Source organism: Nannospalax galili, unplaced genomic scaffold (genome assembly GCF_000622305.1).
Source record: "Nannospalax galili isolate Female #2095 unplaced genomic scaffold, S.galili_v1.0 scaffold1082, whole genome shotgun sequence".
Classification (NCBI taxonomy): Eukaryota; Metazoa; Chordata; class Mammalia; order Rodentia; family Spalacidae; genus Nannospalax; species Nannospalax galili.
The window spans coordinates 575606-588650 of record NW_008348580.1 but is presented as its reverse complement, the minus strand read 5'-3'; the positions used below and the strand labels follow the sequence as shown (position 1 = coordinate 588650).

The window sequence follows — 13045 nt, the reverse complement described above, 5'->3', positions numbered from 1 at the left end:
TGTATGACTGTTTGTCTGTCTGTAAATGCAACTGTGTCATGCAATGCCCTCGGAAGTTAGAAGAGGGTGTTGGATTCCCTGGAACTAGAATTTACTATTAGTTCTTAGCTGCCATGTGGGTGCTGGGAACCAAAACCATGTCCTCTGTAAGAATAACCAGTGTTCTTAACTGCTGAGACATCTCCCTGGCCCCCAAATGTCCTTTTTAAAATTTTTTCTTGGGTTGGAGATATTGCTCAGTAGAATGCTTGCTTGCCTGGCATAAAATATGCATGATGACACGTGCTTCTGATTCCAGAACATAGGGGGCTGAGGCAGGAGGGTCAAAATTTCAAGGTCAGGGTTGACTATATAATAAGTGACAGGTTGACTGGCAGTGGTGGCTCACACCTGCAATCCCAGCGATTGGAAACCTGAAGCAAGAAGATTGCCACAAATGTGAATCCAGCCTATGCTACAGAGTGACACTCTATCTCAAAAAAGTATTTCTTGGCTCTTTGTTTTTTCTAACCAATCAACTCTAGTATCACCATTTCAAGCATCAAAAGATATCCTATTTTATTTTGTTACATTAAACCTATAAATTAATTTGAGAAGAACTGACAATTTTATTATAGTCATTGTTATCCAGGAACTTGGCAAGACTCCCATTCATTCAAGTCTTCTTTTACAGTCTTCAGTAAAATGTCATATATATACACATATATGTATGTATATGTAATATTATATTGTTTCTATTTCTTGTTATGGTTATATAAAATATAACCATATTTTATATCATTCATTTTGAGGTTAGTTACAATCTGATTTCTACCTATTAATCTTAATTCTTTTGTTACTAAAAGAAAGGGGTGGGTGGGGAGGGAAGCAGTAGAAATTATTGGAAAAACATTGAAGAAGCTGGAATTAGGAGAAGAGATGAAGTTTTTGGGAAAGGAGGCAAAGCTGTTGTCAAGTTGACTGGACTCATGGACCAAAATACAGCTGGATTTCCCTTCCCATAGTGTTTCTCTGTCTCTTTTATTCTTGAATTTCTGTCTCATTTCTCATGTCTAGATGTATTTGTGTTCTGGTCTTATTCCTCTATTTCCATTATCTGAACGTGGAGGGGACAATAGCTTTCCTGTGATTTCCTTGTTGCTAATTCATTGGACACTTTTCAATTCTTATGATTGTATTATCCTTAGAACTCTTTAAAGTTAAGAGAACCTCTTCAAGTTTTTTTCTCTCTGTTTCAACGGTACGTTTTGTTTTGTTTTGTTGAGACAGGGTCTCACTCAGTGGCCTTACTTAAATTCCTGATCCTCCTGCCTCTGCATCCCAAGTGCTAGAATTATGGACTACAGGTGTTTACCATCATGCCTAGACTTCTTATTCTTGCTGTTCATCTTATAATTTTCAGTTTTAACTCTTCCTTCTCCCACCCATTACTTGTTTTATGTAGGCTTTCATCTTTGGTTTATCTCTTTTTCTTCTAAACTCTCACAACCATTCTGTGGTTTTATTTATTTATTTATGGTCTTTTTCTTTTCTTTTTTTTTTTTTTTTGAGACAGGGTCTCCCTGTAGTCCCAGCTGTCCTGGAACTCACTGTGAAACTATGTAGACCAAGCTGACCTTGAACTCACAGACATCTGCCTGCCTCTACCTCCCAAGTGCTGGGATTAAAGGTGTGCACCACCACACCTGGCTATTTATGGTCTTTTTGAGCCCCAGCTGGCCTGGAACTCACTATGTAGACAAGGCTGGTTCACATCTACAATCCCAGCACGTGAGGGATAAAAGCGGGAGAATCAAGAGTTCAAGGTCAACCTTAGTTACAAGGAAAGTTTGAGACCAGTCTGAGCTACATAAGACCCTATTCAAATCTCTCCCTTCAAAAGGTGGAATGAGGGTAGGGATTTAGATTTTCCTACCACACATGAGGCCCTGGGTTTGATCATCAGCACTGGGGGTTGGGGAGAACCAAAGATGAACTGGGAAAAATATTTGGTTCTCATATCATAGGCAAATACTAATTTTCCTAATATGGGGTATAATTTGATTTTTTTTCTTCTTTAAAAAATTTCAACTAGGAGCATCTTACTGTTATTTATATTTCATCTCTAATATTCATGGAGTGTTGTCTCCCCAGTGGCAATACAGTATTAAAGTCCTAAAAGCAGGACAAAGAACAACAGGAAAGAACAGAAGTCACAGGAAGGCACTGGTCTTCCATTTGTGAGGCTCAGCACATACCTGGATATTTTAAATTGCTGTTAAACCAGTGTCTACAACTCTGAGATGTTGTGCTGGATAGCTTTAGTGTCAACATGACATACCTGGGTTGAGGGAGCCTCAACTGGGGAATTGCCTCCATTGGACTGGCCTGTGACCATGTCTGTGAGGCATTTTCTTGATTGTTGAGTAATGTGGGAGGGCCCAGCCCACTGTGGGTGGTGCCACCCCTGGGCAGGTGGGCCTGTGTTACATAAGAAAGCAGGCTGAGCAGGGGCCAGGGGGTAAGCCAGTAAGCAGCATTCCTCCATGGCCTGTGCTCCAGCTCCTGCCTCCAGGTTCCTGCCCTGAGTTCCTTCCTTGGGCTCCCTGATGAACTGTGACCCAGGAGATGGAAGCTGAATAAACCCTCTCCAAGTTGGTATTTGTCAGAGTATTTTGTCACAGCCATGGAGAAACAAACTAGGACAGATATAAATATGAAACAGTCTAAATTTTCCAGTAGATATCATTGTTGTGTTCAGTTGAACTGCGCATTGTCTCTGAATTTCCTCACACCTGATTTCACAATGTTGGTTTATTTTTCCTTTAAATTTGTTTATTTTTATGCATATGAGTGTTTCATCTGCATGTATGTAAGTGTACCTGTGTTATGCAATGCCCAAAGAGGCCAGAAGATGGCATCAGATTTCCTGAAACTGGAGTTAAAGATGGTTGTTAGCTGCCATGTAGGTGCTGGAAACCAAACCTGGGTCCTCTGCAAGAGCAGCCAATGTTCTTAACTACTGAGCCATCTCTCCAGCTCCCTGGTTTGCTTTACATTTTCTTCAGTGCTGGAGCTCAAACCCAGGGCCTCACACATGATAGGCAAGTATTGTACCACTGAGCCACATCCCCTGTCCTGTTCATTTACTTTTTTGTTTTGTTTGAGACAGGGCCTAACTATTTAGACCAGGCTGGCTTTGAACGCGCATTGTCTCTGCTTTCCAAGTGCTGGGATTAAAGGCATGGACAGCCTGGCCCTGTTCATATACTTTTAATTTTGAAACTATCCATTTTAGATAATAAGGTTCTCTTGCTTTAGCTTATTTTTCTATATTTTAAAAAAAATTGGGTTCTGCCCGCTTTTCTGAGTCATGACTTTCTGAATTCTCAAGAAGGCATAACTCTTTCTTTTTCTTTGTTTCTGTCTCATTCTCTCAGGTGCTGGCTTGAGCCTAAGTGTACTTTTTCTGGAAATGGGCTTCCTTACTCTTTCTCTTAAGTCTCCCCTTTTGGCCATGCAGCTGTTTGTTAGCTAAGTAGCCAACCTCTAAGCCTAATGCAAACAACATGGCTTTCTCTATCTCCCTCTTAAGCTCTCACCTATGAATCTATAATAAACTCCTCTCCAAAACTAAAATACTCAAAAAAGAAAAAGTAAAGTCAATGAAACCTTTTTTTGTACCTTATGGCTCAAAATATCTAAAGCACAGAAAGGTTATCTCATGAAGAGACTAGCCCTTTTTGGCACTGGGCTATGCAGGCTAGGTGTGCCACAACTCTAGAGATCTTTCTTTGCTTGTCTTCTCTGTCAGTGTTTCTCAGGATTAAATGCACACAAGAAACAACCCAGTACCCCTCTTCAAAGGTAGACTGTGAATCAGGCATGGTGGCACATGCCTGTAGTCCCAGAACTTGCAGGATGGAAGCAGGAGAATCTGAAATTCAAAGTCATCTTTGCTTACATTGTGAGTGGGAGGCCAGCCTGGGATAGGTGACATACTGTCTCAAAAAACCAAACAAACAAAAAGCAACAAAAACAAACACAGGTAGATGATGATCAGGGAGTCTGGAGTGTGAGCTGATTCTGCATTTCTAGAAAACTCCCAAGGAATGTTTGCTGCTGCTGCTCTGGGAACCATACTTTGGCAGCAACAGCCTATGATTGTGCCTCCGATGTGTGTCCGACTTGTGCAGTCTTACGTGGAAGCCCTGTGCTGTCCATCTCCCCCAAGACTCCCCAGTTTTAAATATTCTTGGTCTCAGCATTACCTCTCCCACCCTCTCGGCATTTTTCTTCTGTTCCAGAAGCAGCTGACCCGGAGCATCTACCCCATTTCTCCTACATCGAATCAAATTCTGTAAGCACAAACAACCTAAAATCAATTATAATTGTCAATTTGTTAATGTTTTAAGAATAATGAAACAAAGAGCTAAATTATCCCTCATAAATCATCAAACTGATATGTAAATACATGCAGAAAGTAATACACAAAGGCTTAAGCTTAAGTGACAGAATGGCTACATTTCTGAATTTAATAAACTGAACTGTCATACAGGAGAGTGTCTCAATCTTAGTACCACTGGCTTTTGGGTAGATATTCTTCACTGTGGGGTGGTCCAATGCAACACAGCTTGTTTATCAGCATCTTAGCCTCTTCCCACTAAAAAACACCCCTTGACAGTAGCCAACTGTGAACTCCACTTTAGAAAGTGCAATAGAATGTGCTTTCCATCGTATCTCTTTTGATGACGTCTTTGTCAGTAAAAAAAGATAATTTTCCCTTCTCACTCAAACCAATGGATTTTGTGCTTCTAGGAAAAGGGTGAGCTGGAACTCAACCTCAAAACCAGACTCCAGGGAAACTCAGAAAGACACTAGTTTTCAGATCTCTGAGACTGTTACGGACATCAAAAAATCCTATCTTGCAGCAAGGCATGGGGTGCATGTGCTGTTGCGCCCCAGGCTCTGTCACAAACTTATCTGGCTGTAGCATGCTTCAGTGGGGCCAGCACCCATCTGGTAGCTTTCTCCAAAAATGAGGAACCAGGACTTTTTACAGTATCTCATGGTAGAAAAAGAACACATTGTCTAGTGGCTCCAGCCTGAAACATTGTGTGTGGGGGGGTCCTTCATAAGATGACAGATCAACCTTGGCTTAATTTGATTTAGAAAAACAAAGAAGTATGATCCCTCTCCCATATCTAGGAAATATGAAGCAGTATAAGAGCAACTCAGGAGCCAAGTAAGCAATTTGAGAGCTCAGCCTGGCATAATCTCTTGAGTAATCACAAAGCAATGAAACACAGTTATGTTTACAAGAATTAAGGAACTTGAAAATTAACATGCCAGAATTAGATTGGACATATTTTCATACTAGTGTGTTTGATTTAAGGTTTTCTGGTTACTAAGAATACCAGTAAGTGAGAAATAAAGATTTCATAAATGAAGAGGTCCCTGAGATAATCTCCTTTTGGGCCAAACTTCGCATTAAAATAGTATATATATACATACACACACACACACACACACACACACACACACACACATATATATATATGCAAGACTCTGTGGGCACCACATTGTTTCTTCATGGATTGAAACAGTAGGCCTTGAATCTAAAGCTGATCAGACAGCTTGACTATAATGCAATGGTTTAAATTCACCTGCACATTTTGTGCTTGAAAAATGAAGGTGTGATTGGCTTTAACTCACACATTTAAAAGACATTAATGGGTTTCTTATAGCTGAATAGCCAAGTCCCTGAATGCCTTGTTTCTCTTGATATGATTAGCTGCATAAATAGTAAAGGACAAACTTAAATTTTAATTTAAAAGTATTTATTTTTATTGTGTGTGTGTGTGTGTGTGTGTGTGTGTGTGTGTGTGTGTGTGCCAATCCTGGAGCTGCACATGTGATTTCCAGTTCTCTTCTCATTCTAAATCCTGCAGAAGAGTTTACATTTTGAGACTGTTTCCTCTGTAAATAGGTGCTTTGGTTTAAAGATGTACCTTGAGAGTCCTGTGTTGGAAATTTAATCCTTCAATTCCTAGGTCAATAATATTTGAAGACAGAGTCTTCAGGAAGTTATTAAGTTAGAAGAAGTCATGGGGGTGGGGCTCAAAGGCTGGCATTCTTGGCTGTTTAAGGAGAAAAAGAAATGGACTGGGAACACTGCTCAGTCAGTAAGTTGGAAAACTCCTACTGCACACGAACCCGAGTTTTTTTGTTTTTTGTTTTTGAGGGGTTTTTTGGTCTTTTTTGAGACAGGGTCTCTCTGTAGCCCTAGCTGGCCTGGATTCACTATGGAGACCAGGCTGGCCTTGAACTCACAGAAATCCACCTGCCTCTGCCTCCTGAGTGCTGGGATTAAAGGTGTGCGCCACCACACCCAGCGCAGAACCCAAGTTTTTAAAGTGCCCTTGTAATATCAGTGCTGGGGAGACTCAGACATCTTTTTGGCTCCTGTCAATCCAAGTGTATTTGTTGAGTTCCAATCCAGTGAGAGACCCCATCTCAAAAAAAGTATAAATGAAGTAAAATATAAAGGTGGTGCCAGCTGTGGTGGCACATGTCTTTAATCCCAGCACTCGGGAGGCAGAGGCAGGCGGATCTCTGTGGGTTCAAGGCCAGCCTGGTCTACATAGTGAGTTCCAGGACAGCTGGGGCTACAGGGAGACCCTGTCTCAAAAAAACCAAAAAAAAAAAAAAGTGGATGGTACCTTAAATGTACACAGGGGTGCATTTGCACTTGTACACACACACACACACACACACACACACACACACACACGCACGCACACCAAATACCTTTTTTCTTTATAAATTACCTAGTCTCAGGTGTTCTGCTATAACAATGGAAAACAGCAGAGAAGAGCCACTTTTAGAAACTATGAAGCTAGAAAAAGTAACAAAATTCTACCAGACCAACACACACAGCAATAATAACAGTTCCAAATACAGAATTTCAGATTTCACAAAAGTCTTAGGGTAAGGTTTGAAGGATAAATAGCAGTTTGCCAGTGACCAGGATAGGGAGAAGGTGGGCATTCCACTCAAAAAGCATATAAGTATCAAAGAGAATGAATGTTTGAGCCACTATATAGAATTGTTATCTCTGGAATTTCAAATAACATTAGGCTAGATATGGGGACATATGCCTATAATCCCTGCACTGGGAGTTCTACCTGAGTTTGAGGTAGAATCCTGAGTTTGAGGCCATTCTGTTCTACATAGTGAGTTTCAGTGAGGCCTGCCTGAGCTACATAGAGACAGACACCTTGGAGAAACAAAAAAAGGCACATTATAAGTGGACATGTGTGTTATAACAACTAACGCCATCCTTAACTTACAAGTGATTGTGAGGGGATGAATTGTATATTCCTCAAATTCCAAATTCCTATGTTGAAGTCCAGTCAATATCTCCAAGTATGATAATATATTTAGACTTAAGTGTTTAAAGAAGATGATATAGCTCTGGCTGGCCTGAAACTTGCAATGTAGACCAGGGTGACTTCAAACTAACCTGCCTCTGTTTGATGAGTGCTGGGATTAAATGCAAGGGCCACCATGCTAGCTTTTTTACCTTTTTCCTTTTTTTTCTTTCTCTTTTTTTTTGAGACAAGGTCTCAAGTAGCTAAGCCTGACTTCAAACTCACTATGTAGCCAAGAATGACCTTGAACTCATGGCAGTCTTTCTGCCTCAGGTGCTGGGATTACAGGTGTCAACTCAGTTTAAAGTAACAGTTCAATCCAGGCATGGGGGCAGATGACATGGTTCCTATTTTCAAATGACTCACATTCTAGTTGATACTTGAAAAAATGTGATCAGAAACCTTTTAAAATTACGGTTCAAGAAGGGAAATACGTAACCTTGTGTCGGGTGCTTTTAATCTCAGTACTCAGAGCCAGAGTCAGGTGGATCTCCTTACATTGGGGGCCAACCTTGTCTACATAGTAAGTTTCAGTCAAGCCATGGTTGCACAGTGAGTCTCTATCTCTGTCTCTCTCTCTCTCCCTTTCAAAAAAAAGCAATTCTAACAACAATATTTGTAATTCCTGGTGTATTATATTCTCAGCAAAGATCAAATAGACAACAACAAAGTTCAACTATGTAATCTCAACTATGTAATAAAAGATTGTTTCTGACAATATTGAGAAAAGAACAGTGGCTATGTTTATAAGTAAAAGTGAATTTACAAGTGCTTTGTGGGGGGCTAGTGAGATGGCTCAGTGGGTAAAGCCACTTGCAGCCAAGTCTGAAGACCTGCATTCCATCCCTGAGATCCAAATGTTAAAAGGAGAAAACTGACTTCCATAAGTTGTCCTCAAACTTCCACACATAAGTGTAGCATAAGTGCCCACATCCACACACAAGATAAATTAAACAAAAATGTAAAAAAAAAAAAAAAGTGCTCTTTTGACAGGCATAGTGGCTCATCTTTGGGTTTTTTGTTGTTGTTTTGTTTTGGATTATTATTGTTGGGTTTTTGTTGTTTTTGTTTTTTTTTTGTCTCTGTCTCCCAAGGGCTACAATTAAAGGTTTGATTTGTTTTACATTTATTTATTTATTTACTTATTTATTTTTATTTATTTATCTATGGGGGGGCATTCTAGTGCCATGGTACATGTGTGGAAGTCAGAGGACAACTTGTGAGAGTTGGTTCTCTCCTTCTACCATGTGGGTTCTGGGGATCAAACTCAAGTCATCAAACTCAGTGGTAAATACCTTTACCTAATGAACCATCTGTCTGACCTGGCGTCTTATCTTGTAATCCCAGCACTTGCGAGGTTTAGATAGGTGGACTGCCATGAGTTCCAGACTAGCCTAGATTCATAGTAAGTTCCAGGCCACCCTAGATTATATAGTGAGACCCTGATTCAAATAACAACCACAAAGTACTCTTTCTGAATGGACTATTCTACCAGTTTCCCCATCACCTATCCATGCTGTCATATGTACACAATACATACGATTGACCGATATGTTTACAATCCTCCTAGCTGTCATTTCCCTCAATCACTGGAAAAGCATTTATTATTTTATTAAATGCTCTGTGCTAGGACTGGCAGTATAAGCTCAGTAGTAGAATATTTACCTAGCATTCATGATTGAGTCCCAGTACTGAATAAATAAAAAGGCCAAGTGTGAGAAACTATTCTAAGACGTGGTTCCTATTTCCAAATATGTCACAACTCTCCTTTAGGAAAACCATACCTCTGCTCTGGACTGTGTCTCATTTTTTTCCCCAAGCACCTCTCTTTCTCTTAAATCTCATGTTTAAAATCTGTATTAAAATAGCTTTCCCTTTAAAAAATTTTTTTTCATATTTTATTTATTATTTTTATTTTATGTGTATATGTGTATTGCCTGTGTGTAGGTAATACACTTACCTACATGCAGGCAATACACACCTGTGTTGTGCAATGCCTGAGGAGGACAGAAGAGGCTGTCGGATCCCCTGGAACTGGAGTTATGGACAGTTTTAGCTGCCATGTGGGTTCTGGGATTCGAACCTGGGTCTTCTGCAAGAACAACCAGTGTTCTTAACCACTGAGCCATCTCTCCAGCCCCTAAAATATCTTTTCATAAACTCCAACTTGGCTTCGCACTAGCCCATCCTGAAGTCCTTTTCTGGTGCAGTGAAGTCAAGAATTCGGCTCTACTGGATTGGTAAAGGAGCTCTCTGAAAAGAATGCAGCCTACTGTTGGGGGCAGTGTGGGACTGTGCTTCTACTCTCCCAACACTCCACCCCTGCAACTCCTGTGGCCACTGAAATTTGTATTCCCAGTACTGAAAAAGAACTATGCTGAGAGAGTGTGTGCTAGTGTTTTTCAGGAGAGACATAAATTTTAAAAATTAATTCCTAATCTTTCAAAGAAGAAGGTCACTAGATATCATCTAACACTTAAAAAATATCAAGACAGATGGCCTGAGAGTGCCTGATCTGGCCTCTGCCTAGTGTAGGGGCTGAGAGTTCAGCAGACAGCCTGGGAGCACCTGGATCCAGCCTCCATGTGGTGGTGAGCTTCCCCGTAGCTTCCCCAAATCTCACCATACCTAACCCCCAACTGGGATTACATGAGGCCCCTTCCACAGCCTCAGGGATAGACCCACCCTACTGTAGAGCAGAGACTTCAGCAGAGGGCAGGAGAGTGCCTAATCTGGTCTCAGCCTCCGGTAGGGGCTGAGAACTCAGCAGACAGCCTGTGAGTGCCAGATCTGGCCTCCACATGGTGGTGACCTTCCCCAAATTGCACCATACACAACACTCTAATTGGGATCCCATGGCCCTGGGGATATACCTTCCCTACTGTAGGGCAGAGCGAGACCTTAGCAGGTTGCCTAAGAGTTCCTGATCTGGCCTCTGCCTTGTTGTAGGGGCTGAGAACTCAGCAGACCACTTGAGAGTGCCAAAATAAAGCCTCCCCTAGCAAACTTCCCAAATTGTGCTCTGAGTATTCCATAGTAGGGGTCCAAATGTAAGAAGGAAGCCTGAGTGTACCTGACTGGAGCCTGACTTGGACCTCTGTGGGAGCTCCAGAGTAGCTGATCTGAAGCCATCAGTTCCCTCCAAAATAAAATGAAAGAACCTGAAATCTAAACCAACCAGCTTCACATACACAATAAGAAAACAAACAAGGCACACCAATAATACAAACAGAAGCAGACTTCAGCTCAACAAAGGAAGGTTTGCGTTTCATACCAGAATCACAAACAACAAAGAAATCCACATGCCAAAATCGCAATGGAAAATTAACAGGGAAAACCAAAACAGTATGTTCCCACAAACTCCACCAGTCCTAAGGAAGAGTTCTCCAGGGGAAACCCCCTGGAGATAACCCAGGACACAGAATTTAAAAGAACAATCTAAACATGATCAAGGAATTAAACAAATTTAAAGAATACATAAACAAACAAATAAAAAAAACTAATAGAAGATAAGGATTAATTTCTGACTGAAATCACAAAAGATACAGAAACATTGAAGAAAACTCAGGCTGAAATGAAGAAGGAAGTGAAAAACTAAATAAGCCAATTTAAAACAACAGGAGAAAGACTTACCACCAGAATGAATGAAATGGAAAACAGAATATCAACAGTGGAGGATAAAGTTGAAGAATTGGACCACTCAAGCAAAGATTATGAAAAAAATTTAAAAACACAGGCATGGAATATGTAGGAGATGTGGGACACCATTAAAAGACCAAATCCATGTATCAAAGGCAGAGAGGGAGAAGAATTTCAGGTTAATGGTACTGACCAGATCTTAAATAGGGTTGGCCACTGTTTCCCCATACAAATACAGGAAGCACACAGAACTCCAAACAAACAGGATCAGAAAAGAAACTCCACACAGCATATCATAGTAAAAATACTAGGAACAGAACAAACAGAGAATACTGAAAGCTATAAAAGAAAAACAACTCATATATAAAGGAAAGCCCATCTGATTTATTAATGCAAACTACAAAAGCCAGAAGAGCCTGGACCAAGGTATTTCCAGTTTTAAATGAGCATAGATGCCAGCCCAGAATATTTACCCAGCAAAAATGTCTATTATAGTTGAGGAGAAAAGAAATATCTTCCATGACACAAATAGCCTGAAAGAATACAGTCCAAAAAATTACCCCTTCAAAGAATACTTGAAGCAATACAAAGAATGGAGAAAGGAACAACTATACGCTGGGGAAACAGAAAGAAACAAAATAAAGGTATAATTGTGGAAATACAAAATTAGACAAAGAATGCAAACAGTAATCAAAATGATGGCAACCAAGACACATCTTTCAATAATAACTTTAAATATCAATGGGCTGGATTCCCCAGTCAAAAGACACATGGTAGTTGAATGGATTAAGAAACAAATTCTGCTGGGCATGGTGACACACGCCTGCACTCCCAGCACTTTGGAGGCAGAGGCTGGCAGATCTCTGAGTTCAAGGCCTGCCTGGTCTACATAGCTCCAGGCCAGCTGGGGCTACAGGGAGACCCTGTCTCAAAAAGGCCCCCAAAAAAGAAAAAAGAAACAAATTCCATCTTTTTGTTGTCTGTAAGAAACCCATCTAACCTTGAAGGACAGGCACTGTCTTAAGATGAAATTATGGAAAGACTATTTCAAGCAAATGGCACTAAGAAAGAAGCAGGGGTTGCAATTCTAAAATCTGACAAAATAGACTTCAAACTAAAACTAATTAGATTTTAGTTTAGAGATCACTTCATTCTGATCAATGGAACAATTAACCATGAACATATTACAATCATGAACATATATGCACCAAACTCTGGTGCACACAAATTCATAAAAACAACACTACAGGATGTTAACACACAGATTAACCCCAACTCAGTAATAGGAGGGGAATTCAATACCCCACTGTCTCCATTAGACAGATCGACTGGACAAAGCATAAAGAGAGAGACATCTGAATTAATATGATACATCAAATAGACCTAACAGATACCATCCGAATACTCCACGGAAACACCAAAGAATACACTTTTGATTAAGCACCCCATGGAACTTTCTCAAAAATTGAAAACATACTGGGGCACAAAACAAACCTCAAGAAATACAAAAAATTAAATTAAATTGAATTAAATTAAAAAAGAAAAAGAAAAGGAATAATTCCATGCATTCTATCAGACCACAATGCAATAAAGCTTAAAATCAGCACTGGAAGAAGCCCTAGTCACGACATGAACTCATAAAGATTAAGCAACATACTCCTGAAATGATGAATGGGTTAAAAGAGAAATTACAAAAGAAATAAAAGTATTTTTTTATTCAATGAATTTATTTGGGAATTCAACGAAAAGAACAATACAACACAACAAAGGCTCTGGGACACTTTAAAAGCAGTCATAAGAGGGAAGTTTATAGCTGTAAGTGCCTACATTAAAAAATCAGAGAGAGCACAAGACTCTGGAAGGGCAAGAACAAATTAAACCAAAATCCATCAGAAGAGACTATCCTCAGGCCTCTTGGGGTAAGTTTATAGTGCAGCTCTCCGCGCGCCAGGACTCCCTAAGCCACATTCACCCTACCATCCCCCTCCTCGCCG

General features: G+C 40.3%; 1 long non-coding RNA gene across 1 annotated transcript in view; it reads right to left on the bottom strand.

The window, feature by feature from the left end:
• The window catches only part of LOC115072430, a 25233-nt gene that overhangs the window by 3174 nt on the left and 9014 nt on the right, over positions 1-13045 (bottom strand). The window contains exon 2 of the long non-coding RNA XR_003851491.1: positions 4251-4337. This is a non-coding gene — a long non-coding RNA (uncharacterized LOC115072430). The remainder of the gene's footprint in view (positions 1-4250; positions 4338-13045) is intronic.